This window comes from Sorex fumeus, unplaced genomic scaffold (assembly GCF_029834395.1).
Source record: "Sorex fumeus unplaced genomic scaffold, SorFum_2.1 ptg000006l, whole genome shotgun sequence".
Lineage (NCBI taxonomy): Eukaryota > Metazoa > Chordata > Mammalia > Eulipotyphla > Soricidae > Sorex > Sorex fumeus.
Genome location: NW_026606063.1, coordinates 33,520,207 through 33,543,131, shown reverse-complemented (window position 1 = coordinate 33,543,131; position 22,925 = coordinate 33,520,207).

The window sequence follows — 22,925 nt, the reverse complement described above, 5'->3', positions numbered from 1 at the left end:
CATGTGGTGCTGGGGATTGAACCTGGTTGAGTGGAATGCTCAGCCCATTGAGCTATGTCTCTGCCCCCTCCTTGCCATCCTTATTGATAATGTATCTTGAAGTTGGTCAGGGAGGCCCACCTTGCTCTCTCCAGTCTGCTGCCTCATCCCCACAGTGGATCACTCAGCAGCTTTGATGCATGTTGCAGTTGTTTTCACATCTTCACTCTTACAGATGGTGCTGCATATTCAGGGGCTCAATGTGCCTCTAGGTGACATGTGAGAGTTGACTAGCAGGACAGAAATAGACCTGGAAATGGAATGACCACTGTAAATATTTCAGCAGCTGATGCCAAACCCAGACTAGGTAGTTAGCTGGGCAGAAGGAGAAGAGAGAATGCTTTTCATACATGAGGGGAACAGTGGCGAGACTGAGGGGCAGGGTGGCCTATGATGGGGATAAGGGGGGATAGGGAGAGATGTCCTGAGGTTACAGTCCCAGGAGACTGAGAAAAAACTCAATATCAACCTCATCTCTTCTGTTTAGTTAGGGTCGTTTTAAAAAACAAAACATGGAAGAACTGCGACCTACAGTACTATTATACTTTTCATGCATGCATCATTCCAACCTCACACCCTCACCAGAGAGCCCACTTCCCGCCACCAAGCCTCTCCCAACCTGCCCACACCAGCTCCTATAAACTCAGTTTTGTAAAAAAAAAAAAAAAAAAAAAAAAAAAACACCTCCAGTTCTGATGACTGCCCAATTGTTGTTTCCCTACTGTTTATTTACAAGAGCAGAAGGATCTTTGGTTTGGAAGTCCTCAAACTCTTTTGTCCAGTCATTCCCTTTTCAGAAAAGTCTCAGTGCCCTCCTGGAAATCTATTTTCTTTAATCAAAATAAGCAGAAGGCTCCCCAGCTATTGCCCCCAGGCTACTGTAGGCCCCTGGAAGTTTCCAGCACCCTTGAGGGCAGGTTCACGCCCCTGGGAAACCCTGGGCTGGTGGATGTCCTTCATTCCCTCCTGTGAGGAGTGGAGTGGTTACACTTGGCCTGGGCCCTACTCATAGTCTGATTGTCTCCTGTGCCCCTGGTGTCTTCTGCCCACAGGAGTTTCTTCGTCCACTTAACCTCACTCCCCATGGGCCCTCGCTGGCCAGTCCTGGAGGGTCAGGGATCTGGGGGAACCTGGTAACGCTAAGGGAAGCGCACAGGATGGAGGCTGAGAATCTTCTCTGCTACCTGGTCCTAGGAATTCCTCTGTGTGTGTCCCTGAGTCCCTTTGTCAGGGCTGCTTGCAGAGCTTCTGGAGTCAAAGGACTCACGGGTTCTGGGTTGGCCTGCGGAGCCCCTATTCTGTATGGCTCACCCTGCTTCCTCGTCAATGCCTGGACCTCTTACAGATCAGCTTGAGTTCCTGTCACCTGCCCGGCCAGCTTTGCCGTGGTGTGCTCATCTGAGCAACTTCATCTCATCCTCCTGCAGGGGATGACACAAGACAGGGTGGGTAGAACATTTGCATGGCTAAGCATCTAGCACTGAACACTTAGCAATGGAGACCTGGGAAGCCCCCAGGAAGAGGCAGTGCTCTGACCACAGAGCCACGTACCCAAGGCTCTGATCACAGAGCCACACGTACATGATTCTGAGCACGAGCCACGCGTCCATGACTCTGAGCACAGAGCCACATGCCCTTGGTTGTTGACATCCAAGGACACTTCCCACACTCCTGAGGTTCTAGATTAACCTTTCTGCAGTTTATTTAAACAGGCTGTTGGAACCTCTCTGAGCCTGCCTTCTGGTTTTTGCCTCTTCCACCTAATACACCAGACAAGCTAAGAAGGAAGAATCTATGCCCAGGGAGAGAGCCCATGATGGGAAAGAAAGAACGTGGCTATGGCATCAGGAAGAGCCAGAGAGCTCCCAGCTGGTGTGGGCATGTGTGTGTGTGTGTGTGTGTGTGTGTGTGTGTGAGTGTGTGTATGTGCGTGTGTGTATTTATGTGCACGTGTGTATGTGCATGTGTGTATGCACATGTGTGTGTATTTGCACGTGTATATACATGTGTGTGTGCATGTGCATTTGTGTGCGTGTATGCAAGTGTGCGTGTGCGTGTGCGTGTGTGTGTGGGGTGGTGGAGGTGAGGGGGGATTAAAGAGGCTGAAGCATCAAGGCCCTGCACCAGATTCCTGCTGTGAATAGGGCCCTACCCTTTGTCCTAGGGTGTCAGAAGTGCCAGGGTTCTTCTCCTGGCTCATGTGGGCACGCAGCCTGCTCATTTGTGGGTGATGATGGAGGAATCATCCTGCTCTCTCTGTTGACTAGTCCTAGCTGACGGATCAATGCATTCATTTCCTGCGCTGAGCCCAGAGGAATCCATATTAACGGTAACAGTAAAGGCACAGGCCCCTTTGCTTGTGTCTGGCCTCAGACCTCTACAGAATGCTGATTGTTTTAAAGCAGATTTGATAGGAGACCAGCCCGGAGCATGAGGTCAAAGCCATTGGCCCTGCTGTCATCCCCACAACTTTGCAGGAAGGGATCATGGTGTGGGCTGCAGAATTTGGTTTGCAAAGTAGGAGGGAGACAGTCGGATGGAGGAGAGAGCTGGATTTATTAGATGCTGCATTGAGGCATGACCAAAAACCTGGTGTACATATTTTCCCCCTTCTCTCTCAGCCCTCCATGCAGCATGGGCTGAGATGGATGAGCCAGGAGACCGCCTGCGGCTGCAGGCTGATAACTGTGACCTGTGTGTACACACTGCCACCCAGCGACACAAGAGGGGCAGCACATACCCCACACAAGGCCATCGCAGCACAGCGGGTGCTTTCAGACCATCAAACACACATTTGGAAATTATGTGGGTTGGGGGGGGGGAGAAAGAAGAGAGAGAGAGGAGAGATGAAGGAAAGAAAGAAGAAAGAGGAGAGAGGAAAGAGGAGAAGGAGAGGAAGGAGAGGTATATGAGAGAGAGGAAAGAGAGAGAGCGAGAGGGGAGAGAGGAGAGAGAGGAGAGAGGAGGAAGGAGAGAGGAGAGGAGCGGAGAGGAGAGGAGAGGAGAGAGAGAGAGAGAGAGAGAGAGAGAGAGAGAGAGAGAGAGAGAGAGAGAGAGAGAACAAAGGGCTGCATGCTGGGTGGCGTTGTGGGAGCGTCTGTGCCTCCCAGTTCTGGAGTACTTCCCTCTCCCTAAAATCCTGAGGCTTGCCCAGTTTTCTCTCCCGTGTGAAGTGTCCCCGGTGTGGCAGTGGGGGCCAGTTAGTCATTCTGGCCATTCTGAGCCTTGGTGGGACTTTAGGAAGGGAATGGTCTTACCCAGTTCTGTCTTATGGGCGAGACCTCTCTGTTCCTCCAGAGGCAGCTGGGTTCCAGATATCCTGGGGGATGGGGGCACCTTCCTCCTCTGCGGTGGTCACACAGTGGCCAGATTGCATCGTGGGTCCCGCTGCTTGTTTGCTGGGGGGTGAGGAATGGGGTGGGAGGTGAGGGCTCAGTGGAGCCCCAGGCTACAGGTAACCCAGTTCCATCAGCAGATCCCAGCCAAGGGCAGGAGGCGTTTCTGAGCTGTAAGCAGGAAATTGTGCAGAGAGACAGTTTGTTGGTTGCTTTCTGGGAGGTCACAGCAGTTGGGGGAAGTCTGCAGAGCCAGCTAGGGCGCTGTTTGGGAGGTACCTCCTGCTTCCCTGAGTCCCTGGTGGTGAGTCCAGGTGGGGACTGCAGCCTTGAAGCTGTGTATCTGTGTATCTGTGTATCTTTGTGTCTCAGCACTGCATGGGGGGGGGCAGAGGCCCCACTTGGGGAACATGCCATACCCGGAGACTCTGCATGTACTTGTGTCCCGGGCAGAGAGGAGGTAGCAAAGTGTTGATGGAGAAAGATGCTAATGTCTGTTTTGCACATAGTACTGAAGTCGACGGGCCCCAGGGCAGCTTATGTGAGGCGGGGAGGAGAGAGAGATTTTCTCCCAAACCATCTCTGCACACCAGGACCCAGAATTACTGAGTTCTGGTCTCGCCTTGCAGAAGAGAATTCAGGAATAGACAGTCAGTGCAGTAAAACAGATTTTATTTGGAGATTTTTTTAGGAAGTTGAAGGAGGGAGAGGAAGTGTGAGAGTAATGTGCTTAAAGAATTTTGCTCCATGGCTTGGAGGCCAGCCACACATGCTAGGGGAAAAGGGAGCTCAGATAGAGAAGGGAGCACCAAATAAAGGGTGTTGGGAGGATCCTTCAGGATGGGAGAAGCATGCTGAAAGTAGACTATAGACCAAACATGATTGCCACTCAATGCCTCTTTTGCAGACCACAACACCCAAAAGGAGAGAGAGAACAAAAGGGAATGCCCTGCCACAGAGGCAGAGTGGGATGGGGTGGGGGTGGGGGGATAGGGGATGGGAGGGATACTGGGATTAGTGGTGGTGGAAAATGGGTACTGGTGGAGTGATGGGTACTTGATCATTGCATAACTGAAACTCAAGCACAAAAATTTGTAAGCCTACAACTGTACCTCATGGTGTTTCACTAATAAAAATTTAATAAAAAAAGAGAGAGAATCCAGGCTTCTCCAAGGTCGGAGAGAGCCCTGACACACACCCCAGCATTAGATAAGGAAGTACACATCTCAAGAGTGAGATGTGGGCGACACATGTACTTGGGCAGTACATGTGCTCGGCCACGTGAGCACAAGCAGCACATGGGCTGGGACAGTATATGCGCATGCTCCCTTTGGTCGAGGTGGCTTTTATAGGGTTTTCCCAACCTGCCCCCACGTGGAGCTTCTACCTAGCTACAAGTTAGTTGCTAAGGGAGGTTGCCAAAGTGGGTGGAGTCTGGAGTGGCCTAAGGTCTTCGAAAATTCTTTCCTGGCTTTTTGTTCCCATTGGAACTTCTCTTGGAGCAGGGTGTAGCCTTCTCTGAGTCTGTTGCTGGAGTCAGATGAAAGTCTTATCAAGCCTTAGTTTCTGTTTTCTGCAAACTTGGCTTTTTACAACTTCAGGGCAATTGATCTTATTATTTCTCAGGAAATTTATTACTATTGCCTTTTGGGCGGGAGACTTCCCTTTATACCTGCCTACTTACATCAGTACTTCAACCCATCGGGACCTTGGTGACTCTGCAAGTCCCTAAATCCAGGGGTCAGCAGTGTGGGCTGAGACCTACAGGGCTCTTCTGGGCTCCTGTGTATCTCTGGGCAGCTGTTGGAGAGGCTGGTCTAGGGTAGCCCATGGTGTCACAGGCAGATTCCCTTGAGTGTGTACTCAGGGAATGGGGAGGGGGTTCCCCTAGGTGAGAACACTGTGGCCCAAGGTGAGAGTGAGAGCACAAGAGCAAGGCTCAGAGCCAGCACCCACCGCAGAGTCCTGTGAACCAAGATACAGTGGGTTGGATGAAGCCCTGCCTGGCAGTGGGGCATGTTGCAAAGTTAGCTGCAAAGAGGTGTGAAGGACAGTGACCACCTTTGCCATTGAGCACCGGCAGGAAGAGGTGAGAAACCAGGGTAAATGCATCCACCAGGACTCTGGGAGAAGACTGAGGCAGTCTCTGAGGACAGGCTGGGACGTGGTGCATGTCCCATCTGAAGGAAAAGCATCTGAGTGGTCCCAGCTGGTCTGGCTTCTTTTCTGCCAGCACATCTGGAGGATGTTCTGCCCAGGAGGAGGCTGGCCAGAGGTAGGTGCGGCAACTCTTGGGCTTTGTCCCTGGCCTCCAGGAGATCAGTAGCTCCTGGTGCATGCTTGGCACTGCTCTCAGACCCTGCTTTGGTTACTGGGTCAGCCTTGGTTACTTCGTGGGACACCCCAGTTGGTGATAGAAGGAGCACTTGGGGAGGTCGCACTTGTTTGCTCTTAATTTGCCCCATGTCTCTACTTGCCACTTTGGCTCCCTCTGGGCACTGTGCCTGACTTTTGCCAGCACTCACCCCGCCCGAGTCAGCTTTCTGTGGCTAATGTAGTGGATGACCCCACCATCCAGCCTCCAAACAACCCATATGTTGGCTTGATACTGTCTATGGCTGAGAACTTGGGAGCAGCTGGGCAGTATCAACAGGTGAGAAAATAGAGGTTGAGGGAAGGTGGTCAGCAGGGATAGAGTTGGGGAGAAAGTGGAGAGAGAGAGAGAGAGAGAGAGAGAGAGAGAGAGAGAGAGAGAGAGAGAGATGGAAAGGGAAGAGAGAGCCATAGAGAGGGGTGGGGTACTGTAAACAGGAAGATGCAGACTTTGAGCACTAGTCTGGGAAGTGACACCCACCACCCCATTAGAAGGGAAGATCCAGGTTTACACTGAGCAGAAGAGATCAGAAGTGCCCATGTTCAGAAGGTATGGGGTGAGGGTAAGGGTAGAATGATAGGATAGCGGGTAGGGCATTTGCCTTGCATGCAGCCTGTTTGGATTTACTCCCTGACACCCCATATGGTCCCCTGAACCCATCTGAAGTGTCCATGAGGGCAGAACCAGGAGTAAGCTCTTAAGCATTGCTGGGAATAGTCCCAAAACAAAGCACTATAGCGCTGTAGCACTGTTCTCCCATTGTTCAACGATTTGCTCAAGCAGGCACCAGTAACGTTTACATTGTGAGAATTGTTGTTACTGTTTTTGGCATATTGAATACACCACAGGGAGCTTGCCAGGCTCTGCCGTGTGGACGGGATACTCTCGGTAGCTTGCCGGGTTCCCTGAGAGGGACGGAGGTATTGAACCCTGGTTGGCCAGGTGCAAGGTAAATGCCTAACCCGCTGTGCTGTCGCTCCAGCCCCTCAAAACAAAACAATAAAATTAGGGTCTCCCTGAAAGTGTGCTGGCCTCACCCAGAGCACATGCACCTGGAGGAGGAGCACTGGGGGAAGCAAGTTACATGTTCCTCACCCTCTTTTTATGGGGGGGGGGATGGATGTTATTCTGGGTTTGTTATTGTCATAACACCTGGTGGTGCTCCGGGGACTATGTGGTGCTGGGGATCGAACCTGTGCCCCCTTCCCCCCCCCGCAAAGCACTCCAGTCCTTTGGTCCATTTCCTGGTCCTCCCAAAGCCAGCCAGTGTGGCACTTTGATCACCCCCTCTCATAGCCATTCCCCAGAAATCTCAGCCGTCTCTTTGGGTCTAAGTGACAGAAGTGTCAACCCTTAAGATGTTGCAGGATGAGCCTCACCTGGGCCTTGAGGTCACCACACTGCCCATCTCGCCACACTATGAAGATGGCAGTAGGACATTTGAAAGGTTGAGTTTGCTGCCATGCGTGGCCTTGGAACACCTGAGTTTTATCTAGTGATATAAGATTGAGCAAGGAACACAATAGTAGTTGGAGACTTCAACACCACCTTATCACCCCTAGATAGATCAAGAAGATTAAAACTCAGCAAGGAAATAATGTCTCTGAAAGAAGAAAAAGAATACAGAGGGCTATTAGATCTATACAGGACTTTATACCCACCCCCCTTCCCCCCAAAGAATACACATTCTTTCCAGTGCACATAGAACATTTTCCAGAATAGACCATGTGCTGGGCCACAAAGCATACCTCAACAGAATCAGGAAGATAGATATTGTATCAACTATCTTCTCAGATCATGATGCCCTGAAGATAGAAGTTAATCATGTACAGATGCAGAAAACCAAATCAAACACTGAGAAATTAAACAACTCAATGTTGAACAATGAGTGGGTCAGGAAAGAAATCAAAAGATTCTTGGAAACAAATAAGAATGAAGACACGAGCTACCAAAACCTATGGGATGCAGCTAAAGCCATGTTAAGGGGAAAATTTATAGCTCTGCAGGCATTTCTCAGGAAGGAAGAAAGGGCCCACATAAACAACTCAAGATCTTAGAAAAGGACTAACAAAAGGAGCCCAAACCAGGCAGAAGGAAAGAGATCATAAAACTTAGAGCAGAAATCAATGACATGGAAACCCAAAAAACAAACTGAAAGATCAATGAAACCAAGAGTTGGTCTTTGAGAAAATAAACAAGATAGATAAACCACTAGCAAAACTCACAAAGAAAGAGAGAGAGAGAGAGAGCCCTAGTAAACTGAATCAGAAATGAGAAGGAGGATATCACAACAGAAACCAAAGAAATTCAAAAGACCATCAGAGACTACTTTGAAAGTCTGTATGCCACAAAACAAGAGAACCTAGAAGAAATGGATAAATTCCTGGATTCCTATCATCTCCTAAAACTGAACCAAGAATACCTGAATAGACCCATTCATATCAAAGAAATTGAAACTATAATCAAAAGTCTTCCCAAGAACAAAAGCCCAGGTCCAGATGGATTCACTAGCAAATTTTCCCAAACATTTAAAGAGGACCTACTTCCAGTCCTTCTCAAGCTTTCCCAGGAAATTGAAAAAACAGAAACTCTCCCAAAGAGTTTCTATGAAGCCCATATCTCTCTAATACCAAAAGGAAACAAAGACACCACAAGAAAAGAAAACTACAGGCTGATATCCCTGATGAACATGGATGCAAAGATTCTCAACAAAATACTAGAAAATAGAATTCAACAACTCATCAAAAAGACCATACACCATGACCAAGTGGGATTCATCCCGGAGATGCAAGGATGGTTTAACATTCGAAAATCAATCAATATAATCCATCATATCAACAAAAGAAAAGATAAAAACTATATGATCATATCAATAGATGCAGACAAAGCATTTGACAAGATCCAGCACTCTTTTATGATGAAAACCCTCACCAAAATGGGTACAGAGGGGACTTTCCTCAATATAGTTAAAACCATCTACCACAAGCATATGTCAAGCATCATACTCAATGGGGAAAAAACTAAGAGCCTTCCCTTTAAGATCAGGGATGAGACAAAGATGCCCACTCTCTCCACTGCTGTTCAATATAGTACTGGAAGTACTTGCAACAGCGGTTAGGCAAGAAAAAGATATTAAGGGCATTCAGGTAGGAAAGGAAAAAATCAAGCTCTCACTATTCGCAGATGATATGATACTATACTTAGAGAACCCTAAAACCTCTACCAAGAAACTCCTAGAAACAATAGACTTGTATAGTAAAGTTGCAGGCTATAAAATCAATACCCAAAAGTCTCATTATTTCCTATATGCAAATAATGAGAGAGAAGAAAGTGACATGAAAAAAACAGTTGTGTTCACAATTGTGCCTGAGAAAATCAAGTACCTAAGAATCAGCTTAACTAAGGATATAAAAGGCCTGTACAAAGAAAACTACAAAAGACTACTCCAGGAAATAAAAGAGGACATGAGGAAATGAAAATATATCCCCTGCTCATGGGTGGGGAGAATTAACAATACTCCGCAAAGCATTGTACAAATTCAATGTGATCCCTATAACAATGCCCATGACATTCTTCAAAGAAATGGAGCAAACACTCCTGAAATTCATATGGAACAATGAGCATCCACGAATAGCTAAAGCAACTCTTGGGAAAAAGAAAATGGGAGAAATCTCCCCAATCTCAAACTCTACTACAAATCAGTAATAATTAAAACAGCATGGTACTGGAACAAAGGCAGAGCTGCAGACCAATCAAACAGGGTTGAATATACTGATATCTCCCCCCAAACATATGATCATCTAATCTTTGATAAGGGTACAAGAAATGTGAAGTGGAGCAAGGAAAGCCTCTTTAACAAATTGGCAAAGCCTTTTTAAAAATTTGCCAAAATTGTCCAGTTTGACAAAACTGGGCAGCTACATGCAAAAAAATGGGGTCAGATCTCTACCTAACACCATGTACAAAAGTAAGATCAAAACGGATTAAACACCTCAACATCAGACCGGAATCCATAAGGTACATTGAAGACAAGGTTGGCAAAACCCTCCACGACATTGAAGCTAACGGTATCTTCAAAGATGTCACGCCACTGGCCAAGCAAGTGAAAACAGAGATAGACAAATAGGACTATCTTAAACTAAGAAGCAGGCCATGTGGGCACAAGCAGCACATGGGCTGGGGCAGCGTATGCGCATGCTTCCTTTGGTCAAGGTGGTGTTTTTAGGGTTTCGCCAACCTGCCCCGTGTGGGGCTTTCTAGCTAGGTAAGAGTTTGTTGCTAGGGTGATTGCCAAGGGTGGTTTCCAAGGGGGGTTGCCTTGGTCTGGAGTTTCTCTGGCAGAGGTGGGGGTTGTTCAGGTTTCGTATATCTGCAGGTCCTTAATTGCAGTTTCTATCTCTGCTGAAGTTTGTGTCTTTGTGGAGTCCAGTCTCCACAAGGTCTGTCACTGGCGCCAGGAGCATCTTATCAAGCCTAGGCATCTTAATTGGTGCAGCTGTAGTGTAATTGAATTTATTACTTCTCAGAAATTCCACTGCCGTGAGCCCTCTACTACCTATCTGCCTGCCTCATTTATGACTCCACTTTTTTATTCTTGAAATTATTGAAGAACCTGGGCATCCTGGAGGAACACAGAGGCCCACTGTCACCGCTCCTGCATCATTTCAGATGGTTTCTCAAGGTCACAGAGGCCTGTGAGCACAAAGATAAGTGGCACATGCCTGTGCCATCTGTGTCCTGAAGCCTGCCTGCCCTAGAAGGCTGGGAACCAGGGCCACAGATGCCTGGGGTTTGCCAAATAGAGCAGGTGAAAGGAGCCTCGGGAGACCAGGCCCAATCAGAGGGAGGTTAGGAGGAGCCATAGTGATTTCTGGAAAAGGCTGAGCCAGAGCAGGGAGGCCAGTTATTAGCATAGCAGGCGTTCTGGTCACTGGCAGGCTCAGTTTGCTAAGTTTTTAATTTTTTGCCTTTTTGGGGAGAGGGTCACACCCAGTGATGCTCAGGGCTTACTCCTGGCTCTGCACTCAGGAATTAATCCTGGTGGTGTTTGGGGGAATGTATGGGAAGCCAGAGATTGAACCCGGGTCAGCCGTGTGCAAGGCAAACGCCTTACCCACTGTACTATCACTCTGGCTCCAGGCTCAGTTTGCTGAGAAGCGGATCTCACTCACGTCCCTCTTGAGGGTCTGGCATATGGACTCTCTTGGCTCCTCCAGGGTGGGGTTTTCCGCCTTGGAGAACCCTTCCCCTGCCCTTGTGACATCACACAGGCATGGCCTGTCTCCCGGAAGCTCTGTCTCACCAGCCCAGAGTCCCTTTAAATTCTTTTCTGGTTGGTTCCTGAGCACCATGGGACCTCGCCTGGCACTGGGGTGCGAGAAATTCAGTCCTAAACACTGAACTTCAAATTTCTGAGTGAGGTTGAAGAGTCCTTTATAAACAACGGGCTGTTTTTTAACTGGTAATGATGTTGGACAATGGTGTTGATCTTGGAAGGGAGAAGTGGGCAGTGGGTGGGGGATGCTTTGGTGTTGGGGTGGTGGAGGCAGTGCACTGCTGAGGGGTTTGGTATTGGATTAACTGCAATGTGAGTCACACAAATAGGATTTTCAGCAGCAGGAAGGACCTGAGGGTGAGATCTGAGTCTCTGGGCCTCCTTGGGTTGGTTTGGGTTTAGGGCAGGAACTTGACTTTGATCTTTACAAAAGAACATTGAGAGCACCAAGCCCACAGGTGAAATAAATCTACATCCAAAAGAAGATCACAAATTCGAGTAAAGCTTGAGTATATTTCAGTGCTTAAAAGTATTGCCTGAGTTCTTCTGGTGTCCAGACCTTGCATACATAAAGGGATGCATTTTTCCATATATCTCATATTTACATAGGATTAAAGGCTTTCTTGGGATATGAACAATGATGACAACATTTGCTGGAGATATTTTTGATTTTGGGCCACATCTGGCAGAGCTCAGGGTTTACTCTTGGCTCTGTGGCTCAGAGGTCACTCCCAGCAGGGCTCACATAGTGGTGCCTTAAACTCTGCTTTCTCCAGTCTCGGAGAACTTTTTGTTTGCTTTTTGTTTTGGGGTCACACCTGGAAAGTCTGAGGGTCTACTCCTGGCTCTGAGTTAAGGAGTTACTTTTGGCGATGCCTGGCATCAAACCCTGTCTGGCTATATGCAAGGTAAGCACCTTACCAACTGTTACTATCTCTCCAGCCCATGTCTCAGAGATCTTTAATAGGGAATAATAATTCCCATCAGAGACTTGTCAAGGGAAAACTTCCAAACTCTGTTGTATCTTTTCTTATTTTAAAACAAATCCCAAAGGGTGAAAAAAAAAGAACAAAGCTTGATTATATGGAATTTCAAGATTGTACTTCTTCCATCCAAAGAGAATAATTGCCTCATTTCATTGGAATAGCAATTATAGTGCTTCTTATTTCTGATGAGTAAGTTGCAATTGGCACTAAAATCTTTAAGCTTATTCATTTAACCATCACTTCTTGGCCTCAGTCACAGCCTGTGCTCTTAAAGGGGAATTTACTCCCTTGCACAGAATGTATTTAAAATATTATCGAATGGGATAGAGAGGTAGCTCAAAGGGCTAAACACATGTTTTGCATGCGGAAGGCCTGGTTTCATCCTTTACACTGCCTTGACCCCTAGCACTGATGGGATGGATCCCTGAGCACCAGGCTAGGAGTAGCCTGAAGCACCATCCCCCCTACCTAAGTCTAATGGAAGCACAGGGCTTAAGAAGTTCTGAATTCTCAAGTCTCTCATGAAATTTTCCAGGCCAAGAACCACTATGAGTGGCCCATGGGCACCTGAGAGCAGTTTGGGAGACCCCAACCCCCACCCCACCACCGTTCCCACTGCCCCCTTTCGAAACAAGTGCAATTGGAAGGATTTTCCACGAGAGACTGAGCTGTAGGCTGCTCTCTGGAGGGGGATGGGGAGAGATGTCGTGGGCAGCTCCTCTCTCCCCTCACAGACCTTCTAGTCCCTCAACAGATACAGGAAAATATCAAGTTCGGGCAACCCCAACAGAGTGTTGATGAAACTTTGATTACTAGAATCACAGAGCTGAGAACTCCACATTAGGAAGAGAGCTGGCCTTTTGGGAAAACAAACTCCTGTTATCCCTAGAAGTCCTGTGGACTTCCTGGGGCCCAGCCAAGCTCAACCTGATTCCATGAGGATTTGTGGCTGAGTGTAGAAATGTCCTAGACACAAACACCATGGCCCTTCCATGGTGAATGTGGGCAGATGTGGTCAAACCCATACTGGATTCTTAGAGGTAGTATCCGGGATGGAGAAGTTTTCCTCAAAACCTCTAGACTGGAGAACACATGACAAGTCCTGCAGCTTCTTGGGGGAGTGAAGCCTTTACTGATTTCTCCATCCTGAGCAATGTGGGTAGGTGCTCACCTGTATTTAACCCCCCTCCTTGCCCTTTGCATTCCTGTGTGCCAGTGGGCAAATGCAGTCGCTCTCCGGCCATCTGTGTAATGGATGTGATCGCATGTAGCTCAGTGGGGTGAGGAAGATCTGGGAAGAGATGTGAAAACTGGGGCTAGAAGATGTCAGTTTCTTTCTTTTTAATGGATCACTATGAGATATAGTTACAAAGCTCTCATAGTTATAACTGATTGAGTTTCAGTCATACAATGATTGAACACCCATCCCTCCCCAGTGTACATTTTCTGCCACCAATGTCCCACCAATCCTCCCCCCCACCCCGACTTCACCCCCTGCCTCTATGGCAAACAATTTCTTTTTTACTCTCTCTCTACTTTTGGGCATTGTGGTTTTCAATACAGATACTGAGAGGCCATCATGTCTGGTCCTTTATCTACTTTCAGCACACATCTCCCATCCCGAACGATTCCTCCAACCATCATTGACTTTAGTGATCCCTTCTCTATCCCAGCCGCCTTCTCCCCCAGCTCATGAGGCAGGCTTCCAACCATGAAGCAATCTTCCTGGCCCTTGTCTCTACTGTCCTGGGGTGTTTGTATCATATTGTTATTTTATATTCCACAAATGAGTGCAGTCATTCTATGCATGTCCCTCTCTTTTTGACTCATTTCACTTAGCAAGATACTCTCCATGTACATCCACTTAGAAGCACATTTCATGACTTCAAGATGTCTATTTCTTCTGAAGGTTCCCATCTCCTCTTGTTATACACCATTCATGAGAAATAAGGGAGGATTCCTGGACACAAGTCTAATTGAGGCATCAGCATGGTAGCTGTCTCCAGGAGAGGCTGGGGGTTAAACCAAACTGATAGATAAAGATATTTCTGGATTTGGGTACCGTGAACCCTGCACAGTCTGAGCTGTGTGGGAAAAGTCTCCTCTCTGCTGTGGAAAGGGGCTGGCTGTTCCCAGGGCCAGCCCTTTGTTCTTCATAGGTCCTGGCTAGGCATCCCAGGAGTATATATTTCTGGGTGCTTGGTTATTGCTACTGATCCTTGTATTTGTTTCTTCTGAAATGTGGCTTGGGTCACACCTGGAGGTGCTCAGGGGATACTCCTTGCTCAGTGCTCAGGAGTGAACTCTGGTAGGGCTCAGGGGGGCTATATGACGTCGTGCAGGGCTGGACGAGGATTAGTTAAAAGCAGCTTCTTGCAATGCAATGCCTGTCTAGCTCCTCCACAGGTCTGTAAACAGCATAGAGGATTCTCTAATAGTCTCTGGGTGGTAGTATTCCATAAGTCCTGGGTGTCTTTGCTTCTCTGTAAATTTTCTCTTTGGGTGGGGCCATACCCCTGAAGTGCTCAGGGCTTATTCCAGGCTTTGTGCTCAGGGGTTACTTTTGGTGGTGCTCAATGGACTGTATGTATTGCCTTGGATTGAACCCTGGTCAGTTGCATTTAAGGCAAGTGCCTTAACTTTTGAGTTCCCTCCAGTTCCTCTCTCGGTTCTCTTTGACAATAACTTGTTTCACTTCATTTTGGATTGCTGTTGTCGCAGATTCTCAATGACTTGAACAACATAAATTCATGTGTGCATTGTCAGTCAGGGGTTTTGGTGGGTGCAGAAGAATGCTCTGGGCTGCCACTGCAGTGAAGTGTGGAGAGCTCTGCTCCCTGAGGAGGCGGCCGGTTCCTGTGGTGTAAGGAAAGAGATTTCCTATTCCTTGCTACTATCAGCAGTCACCCTCATTCTAGCAGCGTGTGCTTGCACATGGCCCCAGTGTCAGAGTAGTGCTGCTGTGAAAAATCCCCTTCTTGAATTGTGATTCACTGTCACACTCTGATCTTTCTGATTTCCTTTCTGCTTGTTTTTCAGCTCAAGAAATCCTTTTTTTTTGGTTTGTTTGTTTATTATTATTATTTTTGTCACACCCAGCTTTTCTCAGGGCTAACTTCTTGCTCTGAGCTCGGAAGTCATTTTGGAGATGGTTGTAGGGATCAGAGGTGGTGCCAGGGATATAACATAGGTCAGCTGCATGCAAGACAAGTATCTTACCCACTATACTATGTCTTTGGCCTCCAAAATTCTCCTTTTATGGTCCCTTTAATAAGACTAGGCCCACCCAGGTGTGCCCTGATTACTTCTCTCTAAAGCTGTGTAACCGGAATTCCCTTCCATTATATGGCTATGTGCTCACAAGATCCAGGGATTAGGGAGCACAACTTACTTGGGTGTCCCTCACCACTACCACCCCACAGGGGTGAAAACTCTGTAGGCACCAAGGCTCTGTTACATCCACATCAATTGCTATTAGGACAATAAGCACATTCCTATCTTTCTCTTCCATTGACTTCCTTGGGGTTAGTGTGTTTTAGTCTGCCTGGCAGACATGGCCCAGATACTTTTCTGCTTTGATTTCCAGATTGGCAGTCAGCATACTGCCTTGTCAATGACCTTCTGGGCTACCTCTGCCACCTCTGCCACCTCATCTATAGCAAGTGACCCCAGTGCCCCATCTTTTTCATGTGTGGAATCAGCAAAGCCAGCAGAAGTCATGAAAGGACACAGCCAATGTCCATCAAACCATTCTAGTCACAAAAGTTACTATAATTGCATTGATATCAATGTCCAGTTTCCATATACCAGAGTAAGGCCTGGATTTGGGACATTCCAATAGCCTGGTCAATGGCTCCAGATAGCTCTCTCCTTGGAAAAGGGGCTGGGAAAAGCAGGATGTAAGCACAGGCAGTCGAGCTAGACTGCCCAAAGATGTTCCACACTCCTGGAGGTGCTACTGGGGAAGGAAGAAACTTTCAAGTCAAAAGGGACCAATTACACCAAAGATGTAGAAGAAGGGTCTGCAAGGCAAGTGGGAGGAACTGGATTCTGCTTGCCTCTCACACATGCCAGACACCCCATGTTCCCACATGGCATAAGTCAGGCAACTTGGATTTCTGGATTCTTTGATTGCCCACTGCACTCAGTCCCAAAGCCTATAAACTCCCATACAAGTATTATTAGGCATATTATTAGCTTCATTCTTATCCCTCAGGTTAAAAATAAAATGTATGGTTGTGTATATAGGGGTCCAATGTGGAACGAGCAGAATTCTAGGGAGGAGGCAGAGGTGCAGGTACCGAGAGGGGTGCAAATATGATGCTGAAACTGACAATTGGAGGTGTGAATATGGGGCTGGGAGTTAGGGACCTGTCCCTAGGAAGCCTTTGCTGCATGCGTCTTTCCTTTCAGTGAGCATTGCCAAGAATGATCCGTGAGCTCAGAGCCAGGAGTAAGCCCTGAGAACTACCAGGTATGGCTGTTCCCCCCTTGCTACAAAGCTTGGGTTTTGTAGCAAGATTTGTGAACCCTTCATTTCCTGAGTGCTGTGCTCTGCCTTGAACTTCTTTTGATGGTGATCCCAGAATATGCAATTTTCAATCTTCCCCCAGATTCAGGCCTGGAGGGTGTTACCCCAGGGGCTGTCTCTTACCCATTCTTTTATTGTTGTTTTGTTTTGGTGCTACATCCAGCTATGCTCAGTGCTTACTCCTGGCTCTTCTCTCAGGGATCACTCCTATGTACTGTTCTATCACTCTGTTCCCTCCTGCCTGTTCTGTAACACTCATCACAAAGCTAAAATGCTCTGACCCTAGCATGGTGTCCTCCCCATGTGTTACTGCATCTATGCCTCCGTTGTGCTGTGTTTTGCCTTGTAAGGGAAAAGGTAGAGATTTTATCTTTCCTTTGGTTCATGGTACTTAGAAGAGTTCTAGGAGAGCAGGAGGTAGGTGGCAAGTGAAAGATGGAGGGGCTGGCATTAGGTTACAGTCTATCTAGGAGTCTGAGTCTTTGTAGAGTGTGGCATGGAGACTGTGGATGAGGGTGGAAGGTCAAATGGAGCCTGGAGCTTGTTTTCATGCCTTCTTCAAACTAGCAATGATTTCTACACTGACATGGTTAAAAAAAAAAAAAAGGATATTTGGTGACACATAAAAAGGATTTGCAACTCAAATTCCAGGCCCTCTAAGTAAGATTCACAGGGACCCACCCTTGATAGCTCAGTACATATTGTCCACAGCTACTGTGGTCCTGCGTGGTGAGTGGTCACATGATCTGAGTGGGAAGTAGTGACAACCTGGACCTTAATAGGGATTTGACAAAGTGGTAGCTTGGAAAAGCAAAGTGGCATCTAAGGCAGGCAGAGGAGGGTCCTCATGCTCTCTCTTTTAGGACCTGGCAATGCTGGATGAGGCGGCTATAACCATCTAAGCTTTGGTTTCCATGGGCCACGTGAGACTGCCACAGATGCATTGTCAAGAAGTCATGGGAACTTGGAACTTCCTGGCTCAGGTTCTCAGAATTTGTTTGTTTTTGTTTAGGCCACACTCTGAGGTGCTCAGGGCTGACTCCTAGCTCTGCACTCTGGGATCACTCCTGGCAAGGCTCAGGGATGCTCGAGATTGAATCCGGTAGGCAGCAAGCAAGGCAAGCACCGGCCTCAGTTTCTCAGAATTTGCCTGACGCCAGTGGGAATTCAGTAGAAAGAGCGAAACGGAAGGCTTTGCAGTGCTGTTGGGTCTTTCAGACATGGATGGTTATGACAAACTTATAAAACAATTAAAAATGATTAAGCCTAAGATTATTAACAAAATAAAAATACATTAAATTAGCAGATGTGAGGCTGGAGCAATAATACAGCGGGTAGGGCATTTGCCTTGCTTGTGGCTGACCCAGATTTGATTCCCAGCATCCCATACGGTCCCCTGAGCACCGCCAAGGGTAATTCTGAGTGCAGAACCAGGAGTAACCCCTGTGCATCACCAGGTGTGACCCAAAAAGCAAAAAAAAAAAAAATTAAATTAGATGCTCAAGTCTAATGTGCAAGAAAAATGCTTTGTAAATAATACAACTGCATGGTTGACTAGGACTTTTCACAACAAAATTTTCTGACTGGTCACTAAAATGTAGCTGGTCTGACTAAAGAACAGAATTTAAATATCAGAATTAATATCCCACAGTGACAAACAGTTATCATAGCACATTTGAACACCTAGACACATGTTCCATGACTTCTCTAATGTGAAGGTCTTATATCTTTTTTGAAGGAAAAAGTGATAGCTAAGGATGTACGCCTGGCAGCAGAGAAACTTATGGCTGAATTTCTGATCTTCCCCCGACTCTCAACTGCTGTTTCTATTAAATTACATTAGGAGTTTACTGTTCCTTAGAAATTTATCTCTATCACAGTAGTCTACAAACGCCTGTTTGCTTTGCTTCCAACGCAATATAACACGATTAAGTGTGTTTGAGTAGCAGGGACTTAACTGCAAATGGAATTTTGCCAAAAGAATGATCAGGCATTAAAAGAAATATTTTTTTTGGAAGGCACTCTACAGATCCCTTTGTAATTCCCCTACAGAAGCTTCAAGACAGTGCGGGAGGCTGGTGACATCTATTCCTTCCACTTCTGGAAAAATAAGGAAGAAATCTACAGAGAATTTCCTGCCCCAAACTAAGCTTCTGCTAATTAAAACAGTTATTTGCAGGAGACAGATTTCACTCTGAAAAGCAAACACTAGCCTAGGAGAGCTCTGCCTATCTTTGAGTCGTGCTAGTCAATAAATAAATGCCTGCTTCTGAATTTATAGAACTTGATGCCTGTACTTAAATTGTGCATTGATACTGGAAAGCTGCTTGGGATGTGAAGGTTCTTTTAGTTTCTGGCATTAGCTATAGAGGGCACTGCTACACTGACTAATGTGTTTAAAGAAGCACTTGTAACTGTTTTATTTTCAAAATGGAAATATTCATTTTTAGAAAATAAGTATTATATATATTTTGTTGTCTAAATCGAGTGTCAGTTTTTTAGGGGACTTTGAATATATAAAAGTTAGAACTCAGATCTCACAAAGAAGCATAATATGCCCTTCTTCTCCTTCTCCGCTGCATTCGCTGCCTTTGTTAGGTGAATGTGGTATGGTCTGCTAGGTGTAGGTCATCTATAGCACATCGAAGAGAAAGATAAAAGCAGTGTTGGAAGGGACCCTCTCCTTCTTCCTAATGCTCTGGCTAGCAGGGAGTAGGTGAGACCTCAGGAGACCCACCCCACACTGTGTTACTTGATTTCACCCCCCACCCCCAGGCTAAATAGTAGTGACAGGGTACTGTGTATGCAGCTCAGTAGCAGAGGGAGTGTTCGCATGTGTGAAGGCCTGGACTAGATCTCCAGCTCTGCAAATTTTTTTCCTTCCCATTCTTCTCACTCATAGGCCCATATTACAATAGAAGCTGAGAAAAGAGACTTAAATTATTGATTTAAGCAAAATCTGTGTTATGGCCTATGCATGTTGAGTTTGCTGCAACTGTCTGAAAACCAAAAACCAGTTTAATTTCTGAAAGAGTGATTGATGATGTCACATGTTCTTCTAAGCTGAGCAAATTAAACACCCCCAAGCCATTGGTGAGAGGCATGTTCTGTTTTTTTTTTTTTTTTATTAGTGAAACACCATAAGGTACAGTTGTAGACTTAGAATTTTTTTGTGCTTGGGTTTCAGTTATACGATTGAGTACCCATCCCTCCACCAGTGCTCATTCTCCACCTCCAGTGCTCCCAGTATCCCTCCCCCCGCCCCCCGTCCCCCCATCCCACCCCCATCCCACCCCACCCCTGTTTCAGGGTGTTCCCTTTTGTTTTCTCTCTCCTTTTGGGTGCTGTGGTTCTGTTTTTGTATGGGATCTGGGACAATTATTTGGCTACATCTTGAGGAACAAGCCAGACTCACCTTCTTGCCTACCCAGAAAGTCTGTGAGCAGAATTCCTCTCTTATCTTTTGTACCTCTGAGCTCCGTGCTGGGGAGAAAAGGCTGGTGAGCTGGGATCAGGCATGGGGGTTTGGAGGATTGTCCAGCTCTGTTGATCTGTACTTGAAGAAGCCCTTTTGTGTCAACCTTCTAGAGGTCATACATAATCTTGAGGTTTCCTATTTGTAGCAGTTTTCATCACTGTAGTACCCAGAGGGTGAATTCTATTTGACAATCTATTTGGAATTTTTCTAACATCACTAATTTTGATAATGAGAGTGTTCTGTACTTGTGTTGTCCAGTAGAGAGAGAAGAAACTTGTGGCTCCCAAGCATTTGAAAATAATACAATAAGGAAATGAAATATTATTATGATAATAAAAATTTTTTGTTTTTTTGGGTCACACCTGGAGTTGCTCAGAGGCTACTTCCTGCCTCCATGCTTAGGGGTCACTGGCAGTACTTGGGGAATCATGCAGTGTTAGAGATAGAACCTGGGTCTCATAAATGAAGCATATGCTCAATCTGCTGAACTATCTTTCTAGCTCCTGTATTCTATTTTTGAATTAAAAGAATTATTGAGGTAAATGGCTTACAAAAGTTTTGAAGTTTATGCTTTTGGTGTAAAAAGTTACTGCATCCTATTCATCACTATAATGTCAAAGATCACCCACCACTGTCCTCAAGTGTGTCCATTTCCTCCTTGCATGCTCTCATCAAATCACTTCTAGTCGATGTCTCCTGGCCTCATATACCTTCACACTTGGTAACTTCAGTTCTGTTGTCAGAGTTCAAGGGCTTGGTATTGTTCAGTACTGTCTATACCCTTATTTCATTTCCTTATATATCACAGATGAGTGAGATTGCAGATGAGTGAGATTGTGTATTTGTCCTGCTTCCTCTCATTTATTTTGCTTAACATAATGCTTAACACTCGGCCATCCCGGTAAAAACAAACCCTACACTTTTAACTACCGATAGCACAGCGGTAGGGCGTCTGCCTTGTGCGCAGCCAACCTGGCCAAGCCAGGTTCGATTCTTCCACCCCTCTCGGAGAGCATGGCAAGCTACTGAGAGTATTCAATATGCCAAACACAGTAACAAGAAGTCTCACAATGGAGACATTACTGGGCCCGCTCGAGCAAATCGATGAACAACGGGAGGACAACTCCTTCCTTCCTCCTTCCTTCCCAATGCTTAACACATATTAGTCATATTGTAACAGGAGTCAAGATTTTATCTTTTCTTAAAGCCAAGTAGTTGTCAAGGTGTATATACACTATACTGCAATTTCTTAACCCACTTATATTGTAAGGCTTTGTATGAAATCACAAAACCAGATAGCTTGAACTCTATACAAATTTTAGAATTGCTTGCTATATTTCCTTGAAAAATGCCAATGGAGTCCTGATAGAGATTGCATTGGGCCTGTAAATTCCTTCATTCTTCAATTTATGAACATAGGTTGTTTTTCAATTTCTTTGTATTCTGTTTTTTTTCCAACAATGTCTTATAGTTATTATTGACACAACAATGTCAGTGCCTAGCTTTTTCACTTCCTTTGTAAAGTGTACTTCAAGTATTTTATCTTTTACATGGATGTATTTGTGATGCAGTCATGATGTGATTGTTTTCTTCATTCGTCTTCCTCCCAATTCATGTTAAATAAATGCTGTAGGTTTTTGAATATTGTTTGTGTACTGTATTCATTATTTCTAGCGGTTTTTTGTGGAGTCTTATGTGTATATTGAAATATATAATAGTTCTACTTATTTTTCAACTTAGTTTTCTTTTATATCCCTTTCAAGGACTTCTAAAATGTTGTGGAACTGCAGTGGTGAGAGTGGACACCCTTGTTCTATTCCCAATTTTAGAAGAAAATCTTTATGCTCTTAACAGTGTGATAGTACCTGTGAGTTTGTCATATATGGGCTTTATCATATAGAGATGTATTCATTCTATTGCTAGTTTATTGAGCTTTGTAATAATGGGTCTTGTAAAATGCTTTGTACAAATCTATTGTGATCATGTGATATTTATCTTTTCTTTTGTCAACGTGGTTTATTATATTAATTGATTTGCTTCATGCCCAATCATCCTAGTTACCCAGGAAATGAATTCCAATGGTTTTAAGGTATAATCCTTTTACAATATTGCTGGATTTAATTGATCAGGAAGATTTTTTTGTATCTGTGTTCATCAGAGATATACCTTTATAGTCGTGTGTGTGTATGTATGTGTGTGCGTGCATACTCGTGTATGTGTGTGCAGTACTTTTCTGGTAATACTACCTTTTAAAAATGTGTCTGTAAGCATTGCCAGAAGGTCATCATTTCACCTCATTAAGGAGCTCATCGATGTTAGGGAATGTGCATCCATAGTCTCTTCTCTCTTCCAAGTTGGTTGGCTAATAGCTATGTCTACTGCTGGGCTCTGATGGCCCCCTCCACCCCCCATCATTTCCTCTCTCTATGCTCCTCTATCATTAAAATTCACATTCAAAAATGTATAAAGGTCCTGTTTGCAAACCAGACTAGATACTGGACTTTCTGTTATTCGTAGGTAATTTCTGGTTGTGTTCTGGTTGTGCTTTAGAGAGGGAGGCACATGCTGCTCCCCATTCAGCTATGCCTTTTAAAAAATATTTTATTTTTATAGTTGTTCACAATAATTCATTACATTTAATATTCAAACACCAATCCCACCACCACTGTACCTTCCCACCACCATAGTTCGAATGTTTCCACCCCAAATCCCAAACTGTGCCCCCCAAAGCAGAAACTGAAACAATTAATTTTGTATTGCTTATTATGAATAATCTGCTAAAAATGGTCCAATAAAGTTTCCTTAGAGGAAAGTGTATGAAGATTATTGTATTTCATACTGGAGCCATTAAGCCCTTGTAAAAGAGACTACAAACATGTTTGTTAAACCCAATCAAATGTTGTGCAT